The 13,485-nt window shown below is 40.4% G+C and overlaps 1 long non-coding RNA gene across 1 annotated transcript; it reads left to right on the top strand.

The window, feature by feature from the left end:
- Positions 1-6,332: 6,332 nt before the first annotated feature.
- On the top strand, positions 6,333-13,066 carry LOC125961077 (uncharacterized). The gene is made up of 3 exons (XR_007471404.1): positions 6,333-6,405; positions 9,419-9,561; positions 12,992-13,066. It is a non-coding gene; the product is annotated as an uncharacterized LOC125961077 (long non-coding RNA).
- The last annotated feature ends 419 nt before the right edge of the window (positions 13,067-13,485 follow it).

The following is a 13,485-nucleotide window of genomic DNA, read 5'->3' as shown; positions in this document are numbered from 1 at the left end:
CAAGAAACCCAATGACTGGGTTAATAAGCTTTCACTTTTGAAGATACAAGTATCTCAGTTTGGGTTAGTTAAGAGCCAGTTTTTAAAATATTAGTATACATTGTTTTCATCAGATTGACACTATATAAAAATAATAATAACCACACGTTATAGTTCTGTACTACTTGTAGAATTTTAAAAGAAGATACTCCTATTACCTCATTTGATTCAGTGGTAGCTCTTATTTCTATATTTTTCTTTCTATATTGTGGATTAATACATTAAAACTCATATAATGTATCAAAGAATTGTAACCTAGAAGTATATTCTGGAGGTTGGACTACAACCCACGTGCTCTGATGATTAGCTGTATCCTCTTTCCACTAAACCACACCTTTTCATTTAATGGTTAACGAAAATCATTGCACTAAAGTAGAGGAAATTGGTGCTACAAGTGGGAGAAAATAATTTCAGATCTTGGTACAGTGTTAGAGATTACAACAGATCTGAGTAGAGGGCTCTGTGTCATTGATGACAGTGTGAGACCAGTGGTATCTGGTGGTCCAGGCCTAAGGTACCAGAGTCAAGCTTATCTATTAAAAATGTTAGTTAGGGTCAGCCCTGCATTTCAATGGCAGAAATGGAAGCTTTCCCTTTTCTATCTCCTTTTACTTTTTAAATTTAGCTATAATATGTCCTGCTCCTAGATCCCCAGTGTTGTAGTTTCTTAGGACAGGGCCGAAAATAAGCTCATCACACGAGATGAATTGTGCCGAAGCACAGCAGTGGAGGGCTGCCGCTCGCTCAGGCAAAACAGCGCCGTCTGCCCTGCTGTGGTAGCTTTTATTAAAGCATTATCTAGGTTTACACTTTAAGACTTGTTTTCTTAACATTTCAGAAGTGCCAAAGCAGCAACCTATGTTTTTGTTAATTATACAAGCAATAATTGGCTTTCGTGAGCACCTGCCGTGCTTCGTCCTTGAGCGCAAGGACAGCACAAAGTTCCCACCATTATTTTGATTATACTGAAGTAGCACAAGGACGTTTCCTTGCGTTCCCACCACTCTGATTATACTGAGGACATCTCATGGATCAGTGCCCAAAGCACTCAATTCTTCTTTTGCAGGCCCCCGGTTTGCCGGGAGGGGGCGCTCGAAGCATTCAGAACTGTTCACAACTCTGGCTTATTAGCATGCCCCCGGTTTGCCGGGGGGGCTCAAAGCAATCAGGACTGTTTGCAGTTCTGGCTTATTCGCCAGCCCCCAGTTTGCTGGGTGTGGGGGGGTGCTCATGCGTCACGTCTCCTTTCCATGTCCTCAGTTATCCCACTACACCCAGTCTCAAGGCCAACAGTATTTGTAGTCCTAATTTTCTTTTACCGATGGGTTAAATTAACCTTTGTGGATCAATATAGGGACACAACCACCATGTGTAATCTTGGCTCTATGTAACAGTTCATTTTTAGGTCTCAATGATCCATTCTCACATGAAATACTCTTTCTTTTCTTTGCAAACCAATTCTGTTCTTAATTCAGAGCCTAACTTACATCATTCTTACATTGTTTTGGGTGGACTTGAATTCTTTAGTTTGCTGATTGAATTCTTAACTTCTGCTATTCTATCTCTTATTGTCTTTCTGCCTGGTAAAAGAAAGACTAAGGGAAAAGAAATGATTGTGCTGAGGTTAGGAGTGCTTTCTACCAAATATTTCTGGTTCTTCCCTTGTACACATTTCAGGATTGCACTTCTTTCTTCCTTTGAAGTTAGCTATGGTCACCTGACTTGCTTTGGTCAGTGAAATAAGTAGTAGTGAGGTCTGGGTAGAAGCGTGGAAGCTGGTCTGTGACTTGCCATGTTGTTTCCTTTAGTCAGGGTGACTGCGAAGGCCCTAGGGTGGTGGCTGCCCCATCAGGCCCCATCACCAATCTCCAAAGAACATGCAACATGAAGGAGAAATAAACTTTCGTTGTATTATGCCCCTGAGATATGGGGGTTATTTGTTACTGCAGTGAACCCAGCTTATCTGTCTTGTCTAAATTCTTCATTGTCAAAATTATAAAACTAACTAAAGAAACAGTCATAAAACTTGATAGAAAACAAACAAGAAAAACACTCCTCCCTACAAAATAAACAGCAGCAGATGCAAAACTCACCTTGTTAATCAGAACCATAAAAACCTTCAATGTTATCCTCCTGGGGTTAGAAGTAGTTCAATGCTGTCTAATCAGTTAAAGATAGATAAAAGGACTGCATTGATATTTTGTTGTATATCAGTTATTGTGGCCTGTGCCACATACATCTGTATGTAAATAATCCTTTAAAATAAGAGTATGAGATTGCTTTATTTTGTTTTTTATTTAAAGATATTGGATCAATGTGCCAAATAACTGCCCTTTCTAGAGTCTTTTAAAATTGACTTCCTAGAAGGGTCTAATCTCTATACTATTAAACCCTGGGTGTGCCGATCTGGAGTGTAGACAAAACTGTCTACTCAGGGAGAACTATACACAGGGATTCCTATAACCCTCAACACCCCCCTCCCCCTTTCTTTTGCTCCTACTTTTAGACCATGCAAATATAAAGGCAGTGATTAGATTGAAGGAAGGAAATGTTGATTAATCACCTATTAAAGATTCATGACTTCGACCTGAATATTAGCCACATCAAATTCCAGTGATTTGAAAGGAGAAAACTCTGTCGTTGTCAATCTTCAAATGTCAAATGTATAAAATTACTTGAGGTTATGAGATTTTGAGTTTAATGGGAATCTTTCACCTTCCCTTTAACCTCTATTTTGGGAGATAGCAATAGAAGACATTTCAAAATGAGACCTATATTTACATTGTGGCTTTGCCATTTTCTAGTTTCTTTTTACTTTGGACAAATTATTTAAACTCTTGAACTTCCGTTTTCTCATCTGTGCAGATAAAACCCACTTCAAAAGGGATAAGGTATTCAACACACCAAATCTAGTATTCACCACATAACAGACATAAAAATGTATTTTTCTTCTCCTCAGCCCCAAACATAGTCTGTTATTATTTAAATTATATTTTAGAGTAAAAAAGTCCAGCAATTGTATTTTAAAAATATAATGGCTACTGATTTTGTATTGTTAACATATTTTATACTAATATATTTTTTAAATTTCCTTAACGTTTCCAAATGTTAGACTGTGCCTGTCTTTTGAGCAGAAGGAAAATGGCAAACTTAACACCAAAGCAAATTAAATGCAAGTGGATAAATTATTTTCAGTGCAAAAAAATAATCTAAGATAAATGCAAAAGCTTTCTTCCTGTAAGCCCCTTTGTCTTATAACAATTATTCATAAAGCCCTATGCAATACTGGCAGAGTAATGAGTCCCTTTCTGTGGAAATATACACATTTCTATTCAGCTAGCTGGTTCCCAGGTGAATTATGAATTGCTTTCCTAGTTTGAACACGTAGTTCATGAATCTCAAAGAGAAAATATATATATAAGGAGAAAAAAAATATATATAAGGGGTCAATAACTAACAGTTTACCTTTATATAGCTAGACAACTGTTAAAACAGTTTGAAAAAACCCCAAAGAAATGAAAACTGAACTACTTGTTATTTGTGGAAATTCCTGCACTCTCTTAGTAACCCATCCTTCCTAAGACGAAGATAAAAGTGCAGCTCGGGAGGTTGCAGTGAAAGTCTGGGCAACCACTGTGAAACTGTTCTATTCAGATGTATGGCCTTTGTGCTCTGACCAGTCTCATATTTTTATGAGACGTAAAGGGCAGGAGTAATTCACAGGGAATACCAGCAATTCTGTAGGACCCCTGGCAGCCCCAGGGTTTATGAACAGCTAGCCCCTAGGCAGGTTTCATGTTGTAAAATCTCCTATTTGAATCCGGTAGAAGCATATTTTCTCTACAGCTTCCCACAGTCACATTCACTCCCTATCATCTTCCCCATTGCTTCTGCACTCATTCACTTTATTTGACTCAGGTCTGGGATATTTGAACTGAATCCCATCTTCTCCTTTTCTCTTCCATTACAAGGGAACAAGTGTCTCTCTTCCTGTTGATGGCCAGCCTCTGCCCTTTTCCCGGACCCCGTCTCCTCTCTGCCCCTCAAGTATTTTACTCTGCACTTACTTCCTCTTTCTCCTGCTCCAAAAATGTCCAATCTTCTGTGGGGCTTTTCCATTTAGCATAAAAACATGTTCTGTGTTCTCCCACCTCCAAGAAGACAGACTGTCCAGTTTTCCCTTGACCTCACACCCTGCTTCTGTCTGTTTTACTTGGGTGCCTAGTGTCGCCTGCTGAATGCTGGGCATATCCTCTGCCAGGATGTGTTGCCAGATGTTGGCATGAATGACACATGGGCACCAGTGAGACCTGAGGTAAGGTTTATTATTCACACATTAAACAGCAAAAGGATTCATCAAGGAGAAGGGCTCAGGCTGGGTCCGAAGTAAAGCAAGAGCAAAGCAGGGTGGGTGACTTTGGCTTTTATTGATTTGGTGGGAGACTGGGGTGGGGTATGGTGGGATAGAGGATCTTGAGGGCTGGGTGGGGTTTGTGTGGGTTCAACTTCTCCATCAGCACCAGGGGAGGGAGCATGTGGACTTTCTTATCCAGCCACCCATATGAGAGTGTCAGGGGGAGGGTTGGGGCATAAAAGCTATCAGAGGTCAAACATCAAAAATGGAGTCTTTCTCTTTGTCATACACTTTCTTTCACTCTTCCCCTTCCATGTAAACCTTCTCCATTTCTTTACCACCACTTACATTTTTAACTCCTTTCCAATTGCCTTTTAATTTCTAATCACTCCACTGAAAGGATTCTTGTCAAAGTCATGAATGGCCTCCACGTCACCAAATCCAATAACAGTTTTCTATGCTCATCTTACTAGACCCATCAGGCCACTTTACTCCCCTTGATACGTTTTTCTCTCTCTATTTCTATGTCACCACACTCCCTAGGTTTTCTCCCGTCTCCCTGGTTACACTTCCCAGTCATCTTCATGTGATACTTCTCTCTCTGACCTGAAATATTGGGGTCATTTAGGACTATGTCCTCCTTCTTCTTTTATATCAACCCCAGGGTCATAGCAGATATAATTTCTTTTTGTGGCTTTAAATATCTATATGTCAATGCAAGTTTATATCTCCATATAGATTTATTCATGAAATTATTCATGTGATTTCCAGGCTTAAATACAGGCCATCTGAAAGTTCTCTATGGACTTCTCATAGACATCTGAAACTTAGAACTCCCCAAGGAAAGTTTGATTTCCCTTCCAAAATAGGTTCCTCTTTCAGTCTTCTCTGTTTCAGTAAATGACATCACCAAGCTTCCATGACTAAAGCCAGAAACCTAGAATCTTTATTATTTATTTCTCCCGTTCCCTCACCTCCTACATGTACTCCTTTGTCACATTTCATTGTTCTACCCCCCAGAGACAGCCAGTCCTGCCCATCGTGTCTACCTTTCCTCTAGAGGAAGCCGTCACCTGCTCCAGGTCATCATGACTTCTTCCCAGGTCTGCTTCGGGAGCCTCCCAACTCATCTCCACCTTTCTACTCCTTCTCCTCCAATGCAGCCTTTCAGAGTAGTCAGAGGGCTATTTAAGAAATAAATCAGATCACATAACTCCCCTGCTTAAATCTCCCCAGTGGCTTACTGCTGTACTCAGAGTAAATTCCAGACTCCTCACCATGCCACATACAGTGCCCTGAGTGGAGCTGACATGATTCGGTAACTATTCTGCATTCTGCACTGTTCTGAGTGCTTTCCAGGTACTCATTTATTTAACCTTCACACCAGTCCTGTGATCTAAATATTATTACCCCCACTTTTTAGCAGATGAAATGAACCATGGGGGATGTTAAGGAAACTGCCTGAGGAGGCACAACTAGAAAATGGCGGATCTGGGATTCAAACGCGGGCCCCTTGGCTCCAGGGTTCACCCTGTAACCACCATGTATTCCCGTTTCTCTGAGCAAAGTCATGGACAAAGAAATGAGGCATGAAATGAATAGTCACTCAACCATTCCTAAATTCACCCGGAGAAGCAAAACCCCTGCATCATAGGCCAGGACTGAGAACCTTTGGCAACTCTCTGCAGCACAAGTTTTACACCAGCTGTAGGTCTGGGTTTTAGCCTGAATTGTCTTCTCTTTCTTTTCTTTCAAGCATACCATCGACGCAGCAACTTGTGGATTCCAGCCTGACAGTATTGTGCTGTTTGCAAATGACGTGGGGAGGACAGCAGTGACAAAATGAGATGTAGCACATTGCAGTGTGCCATTTATCTGCCATGGGCAGTTAGCAGGATTGAGTCCACCTCCCTCATCAAGATATAAAGTGCTACCATCGTGGCCAGCACAAATTGTTTTGGCACAGCTGCCAATTCCACAGCCCATTCTGCTAGGTCCCAAAATGGTTGCTCGTGAGTGTTAGTTAAAACATTGATATTAAGTCCTGTTCTGTGCAGGACAAAGTGTGGGATACAGATTGAACTAGAACCAGTTCCTGCCCTGAAGATAAGAGGAAGAGACAGAAACTTTTACTAAATACAACAAGTCAGTTCGTGAGAATGTTCTTAAAAATGCAAGAAATGTTGTCAGAGCACAGAGGAGGGAGGGATGAATTCTTCCAGAGGTAACAGGGTGGTCTCGTGGACTAGGTGATGGACACTTAGGAATTCAACAAATATTTATTGAATTCCTACTGTATTTTTGGCTCTGAACTGGGTGCATCATCTATTTCATGGGATTTATTCATTTAAGTCAGATAAGGAAAGAAAAGGTCATCTCCTGACTGTACTCAATATTTATTTCCCAAGACTGGGAACATTTTGTCCAATTTGGTAATTATCCTTGTTTACAACACCCTCCTGTCTTGGTGGGGAAGGGCAGAAATGAGAAAGGAGGAAGACAGTTGCTTCTGCTCTGTTTTGGAGAGAGATGTCCAGGAACAAACTATTCTCGATCATCAGGTACTGAGACTGTCAATGCACATATGATATTCTGGAAATGCTTTCTGGAACATGACATTGTAATTGTTACAGGAAAACAGTCCTGCACGCAGGCTTCAAAACATTTTGAAAATAGTCCCTTTTGATGATCTCTGTTTAACATTTTTTCTTATTAAATGAATAATTTGCATTTCCTCCAAACTTCTTCCAGTATATTCCGTAATTGCATAGTAGCTTTGTGTACCTGAAATGGGAAACATCTGCTATGCTATGCTTTTGAACTAGATGTAGTAGTTTTTCTGGGAAGAAGTCAGGAGATAAAAAAGGAAATAACAGCAAAGACAAAATAATAAATGAAAAAAGCAAGCTGGTGTGTGACACACTTACAACACCATTCACATTCCTGACTTTCAATAAATCTTTGACTTTGCTGCAGACTGCTGGGTTTGGAGTGGGGGAGAGAAGATACAGGGAAGATGTTTGAGGAAGAGTCTTTTTTTTTTTAAAGGATCTTTTTTTTTAAAAAAAATTTATTTTTGGCTGTGTTGGGTCTTCGTTTCTGTGCGAGGGCTTTCTCTAGTTGTGGCAAGTGGGAGCCACTCTTCATCGCGGTGCGCGGGCCCCTCACTATCGCGGCCTCTCTTGTTGCGGAGCACAGGCTCCAGACGCGCAGGCTCAGTAGTTGTGGCTCACGGGCCTAGTTGCTCCGCGGCATGTGGGATCTTCCCAGACCAGGGCTCGAACCCGTGTCCCCTGCATTAGCAGGCAGATTCTCAACCACTGTGCCACCAGGGAAGCCCAAGAGTCTTTTAATAAATGCTATTTTTGGAGGTAATCTCATGGACAGTGCTGTTGCTTCAGTCCATAATTTCTAGGTTCATTTGCTCAGCTCTCATAGTCCCAGATTCATGATGTTGATTCAGCTCAGCTCACCTGGCTGGCATGAAGTCCTCCTCCTGCCTCATTGGCCTAAAAAGGCTGTTCTTGGGCACACACGGTTTGGTATAGTTCAGTAACTTTTCAGAAACCTAAATTTCCTGGATTATGCACTTGCCCTTCTCTATGTAAATGCAATTTACCCATCCCCGCAAGTATCTGTGGGATGGTCAGGGATAAAAACACAACCAATAGAATATAATCTTGAATGCTATGCATTGGTTCAGAACATTTTGGATTCAGAAAAATCTAACTTTGAATTCTGTTAATGCTCTCACTTGTAGTGTGAACTTGGGAAAGTTATTTAATGTCTCTAAGACTTAGTCTCTTTATGTACACATTGAGACAAATAAGATCTTACAGTGATGAATGGATAAAATGAGATAATCTCTGTAGAGTAGTATTTGTCACATGGTTAGGACTTTGTTCAGCACAGGGTAAAATGTAATGACATGTGATCCTGGGGTCAGAATCAATCCTGATCATTTCTACTGATGGTCTTAATTAGTCTGGCTGAGTGGGGAGAGTGACACCATGTCATGCCACTCAGATCCCTCCTAAGGGACTTGGCACTTACTCTTAAGTGCTTGGCAGTGTTGGCTGCTGACAGCTCAGGAGTGCATCCCTCTCTGAGAATTGCCCTCTGATGCAAAAGGTTGCCTTGCTTGAGGTTATTCCCCCTCTCCAGGAGCAGCCCACATCCAGCAACTGACCACTACTGGGCAGTAGTGAAGCCTAGACTCCTTGCCTCTGTAGGAACACCCCTGGAAGGACCTCCAAGCTTTAGAACTTTTTTTTTTTTTTAACATCTTTATTGGAGTATAATTGCTTTACAATGGTATGTTAGTTTCAGCTTCACAACAAAATGAATCAGTTATATATACACATATATTCCCATATCTCTTCCCGCTTGCGTCTCCCTCCCTCCCACCCTCCCTATCCCACCCCTCCAGGCGGTCACAAAGCACCGAGCTGATCTCCCTGTGCTATGCGGCTGCTTCCCACTAGCTAACTGCCTTACGTTTGGTAGTGTATATATGTCCATGCCTCTTTATCGCTTTGTCACAGTTTACCCTTCCCCCTCCCCAGAACTTTTTGAGTGACTGGCTGAGGCCACTGTTGCAACTGCGTCTCACTTTGTCTTCTCCCTCTGTTCGACACTGTTTTCCCTGCTTCCTAACTGCTGTCCCTGGGAACACATCCCATTAATCCTCCTGCACGCATAGCTCAGCATGTCAGAACTTCTTTTCTTAGGATACTGAGGGAGATAGGAGGCATCTCCATTTTCCCACACCATTTTGTGGTACATTGTTCCTGAGGGAAGGGGTACAAGTTCCCAGAGGTGGAGCTTCCCAGAGACCCCTGAGGGCATCTGGTGTTAACAACAGTCCACAGACTAAAAAACAGATGACTATTTTGTTGGTGTCCTCAAAATGGTTCTTTCTTCTTTCCTCTGAATATTCCAGGCTTCCCCAAGCTTTTCTTTAGTTTCTGTCCACACAGTTTTGTTCACTCCAGACTAATTCCCTGCTTTTCTGCCTCTACCCAGGTGATCAGAGTTATAGGAGCTAAAGAGAAGACAGCTGCTCCCGACCTCAATTCCACACGTTCTTTCATCCTACTGTCCTTTAAGAGAAAGTGACAGACACTTTACTGAGAGAGCATAAAGAGGACTGAATGAAGAAATGCAATGTGAGTCCCTAAGAGGCTGCCTGTCTGTTGCGCGGTGATCTTGACGTGGCTTGAGTATTACCTGGCAACCACAGTAAGCTTTTGAAAAGACAAAGAAGGAAGCTCACACTTGTTAAAGCTATAACTAGCTTGAATCAATGCCAGACTGCCAAAGTCTGGCTAACTTTAGGCTATTCCCAGGTCCTCTGGCCTCAGAAGTTTTCCCTGTTAGGCAAAGAGTTTAAAATAAATCGCGTAAACAAACCTTTGTTCAGTGCTCACTCACCACATGCAGGACACTGCCTCTGTTATTCTGATGTTTGCAAAGAACGATTCCTGCCTTTTAAAAGTCTAGGGTTTGGCTGGAGTCATAAGAGATTTTGCATAAAACTTCAACTACATGACTTCAAATATTCTGAAGATAATTCTAAAATCATGATAGCTTTCAACTCGTACACCAGGCAAACCACCATCACCATGTGCTATAACTTCCTTAGTACAAAACCTTTACAAGGTGAGCAGACTTCTTAGTATTGTAGCTGACTCAACTGAATATTCTTACCTTTCTTTTCTTTTTTTTCTTTTTGGACAGTCTTGAATACCCTAATTTGTTTTGTAGACAATTAAGGACAAAGTGAAATGCTATAGTCACTGCCTAGTTTGATAAATGTCCAGCCATGAAGAATATCAAAAAAGTCTGCTTTCATATAGCAGTATTTTCCTTTGGTAATCTGCCTCACAAACTCTCTCAGCAGGTATTGGACTCTTCAGTCTTTCCAAGTGTTAGGTATTATGGAAAATAGAAAAGTTATTAAACTCGTGCCTATAAGGAGATATGATTCAAAAAGTCCAAGAGACTAGAATTAAAAACTTCAGATTTTATATAATTTATGTTGAGATGAGCAACACTAAAAACATAAATTTATTAAGAGAAAAAACAGTAAATGAAGTCATCTTCAGGCATTAGAAAGTCTCTTTAGCTTTCAGACTAGATAGTCTGCATTCCTAACTGTACAGGAATGAATTATAAGTCTTGTTGTATAACTCAGTCCATGTTGATTAAGCAAAAAGAGTAACTTTCAAAAGAAAAATATATTTTTAATGTTTTTAAAACTCATTTTTACTGTTTGTGTTAAGCAGAATTTCTTCTTGTCAAATGAAATTTTATCTGAGATCCTGTTTATAAAACAGGTGAAAGTCATGATTTAGTAAAATAGTTTCTAAAGTACATTTAGTAAAATACTTCTGATAGGACATTGTGGTTCTTTATTTAGGTGTCTATATACTTTTGTGAACTCTTAGAAGAAAAAGCATTGTTCCTTATTGACTCAGCATCTGGAATTCTTCCTGGCCCTTAGGAGTCAGAGAAAAAAATGTGGTTTTCACACATGAAATGAGTAAATGTATGGGTCACCAATAGTCTCACTCTCAATGAAATCAAGACTTAGTCAGGAATGGATTGCTTCTACTGGCACTTCAGGGTTATTGATAGCTTGCTTTTAAGCACAAACTGTTCAGCATTTCTTTTGCTCAAGGGCTTGCCTTTCTAGGATCCCCCACAAGGAATGGGGTTATCAAACCCATTCTCTATAGTAGTGGGGCTGAACCCCAGGGCTGGACTCTGGGGGGGCGGGGGCGTGGTGAGCACTCCCATTGATTCAAGCTGCCTTCTTGAATATGGTGACACTAATGAAATCAATCATCCTTCTTAATGGGTGTCAGGAGCCTTAAAAAGGCAGATTGATTTAATCCGGGTCAGGAAACCTAAGGCATTTCGTTGGTTTAATGAATATCAGGAGATTTAAGAAAGAGGATTGATTAAATGGGGTCACAGCATTTAAGGGAGCTGTTTTAATCACTGGGATTCACATGATTTATAGGGACAGAGCCAATCAAAGGGAGTCACGTGATGGGGGGTGATTGATTCAATTTCAGTCACCTGATACAAGGGGCCAGACTGAATCACTGGTAATTTTAAGGGGACGGTTGAATCAAAGGCAATCCCGTGATTTAAGGGGGGTTATTGTTTTATTGGCAGTCAGATTAAGAAGGCCAATTAATTTAATGGGGTTCAGGAGAATTAAGAAGGCAGATTGCTTTAATGTGTGTCAGGAAACCTGAGGGGTTTGATTGGTATAATGGTGTCAGGAGATTTAAGAGGAATGATTGATTTAATGGGGGGGTCAATATTTAATGGGGCTGATTTAATCAATGGGAGTCCCATGATTTAGGGGGCTGTTTTGCTACATGGGAGTCATGTGTTAAAGGGGTGCTGATTCAATCTTGGAGTCACCTGATTCATAGGGACTGATTTAACAATAGGAGACACACACACACACACACACACACACACACACACACACACACACACACACACACACACACACACACACACACACACACACACACACACACACACACACACACACACACACACACACACACACACACACACACACACACACACACACACACCCCGGACAGCACCCTCCCATTCTCTTTATTGGCACTAAATGATTATGGGTATCTGCCTGTGGCATGTGCCACAGTGGGTGGCCCTGTTAATGGGTGAATCGTAATGTTTAATTGATGGAGTTAGGCCATTATGTAATTTGACTTCCTCAGACTGAATTTTATTGGCAAGATCAGTGGGACATCCAAGGCAGACTGCATCACTTTTTTCCTGAGCAGTTACTGTACTGAGCCCTTCTAGAGGACATGGAAGTATACCAGTTCAATTGTGGGAGGCCAAGGGATAGAGGTAGTAAATTTATATGAAAGAGAGATTTAAAAGCACCCTCTTACTCTTCCTGCCAAGCTTTCATGAATCTGGATCGTGTAAGCCCATGATTAAACCATAACAGGAATATAAATGAACAGAAAAGATCAAGAAATGGACAACACAGGTTAGGTCAGCAATGGAAAGATTTAGAATAGAATCATCATATCGTCAAGTAAACAAACAAACATAACCCATAGCTAAGAAGTGCTGCGTTCTCCGTGGTTCAAGGAGGTAGCTGGAAATGAACATATTTCCTCTTTAGTGCCTATTACTCTCTAATGGACTAAGTAATTTACTTTTTATTTTGCTTACATCTGTCTCCTTCACTGAAAATGTAAGCTCCATGAGGGTAAGGGTTTGGACCTGCTTCATTTGCTCCTGTATCCCCAAAGCTTAGACTAGTGTGTATAAAATGATAAACACTCAATAAATATGTTCTGAATGAATTAATTAATAGTTTAGTAGGACACATTATAGCCCCATCAAATACTGTTGAAAATGGCATCAGGAAGAAGGGTTAATCCTATGTTCTTTGAAATGCCTTTGGTGGTATCCCTCTCAAGTTAATTAATTCATTTTCCTTCTGGAATTTAAGGTAATTATAAAAAGTAAAAATTATTTATTGAGCCAAAATACTAAGCCATGCATTGTTTGTCATTGGACTTTCAGATTCTCCTTATTTCAAGAGTACCATCAGCCTAGAATTGTTCTGTCATATTTTATTATATCTCCATAAGAATAAGCATTCCCACTTTAAATACTGAAGGTAAGATTTGCATTAAACCATGAATTGAAAATATAATGATGACTGTTTACTGAACCTGAAATCAACCAACATTTATAAACGTTTTTCAAGCCCCAAATAAATAGTCATTATACTCACATACACAAAAAATAAAAACACTTAGATATCAGTTTAACTAGCAACATCACAATGTTCTCAATGGAGTTGATATTTAATTTATTGCAAATAAAATCTTTATTTGAGAAGAAATTTTTTTAGTCAGATATCAATATAGACCAACATCTTTTGAAGTGTTGATTACCATTGGACCTTAAAGAAATATACATATCTGAGCCTTATGCTCGAGTATGTTGATTCAGAAGATCTCAGGTAGAGCCCATCTGTATTTTTTAAAACTACAGGGTGATTCTAACAGCCA

This window comes from Orcinus orca, chromosome 14 (genome assembly GCF_937001465.1).
Source record: "Orcinus orca chromosome 14, mOrcOrc1.1, whole genome shotgun sequence".
NCBI lineage: Eukaryota > Metazoa > Chordata > Mammalia > Artiodactyla > Delphinidae > Orcinus > Orcinus orca.
The sequence above is the reverse complement of the archived record's forward strand: the minus strand, read 5'-3'. Positions and strand labels throughout refer to the sequence as shown.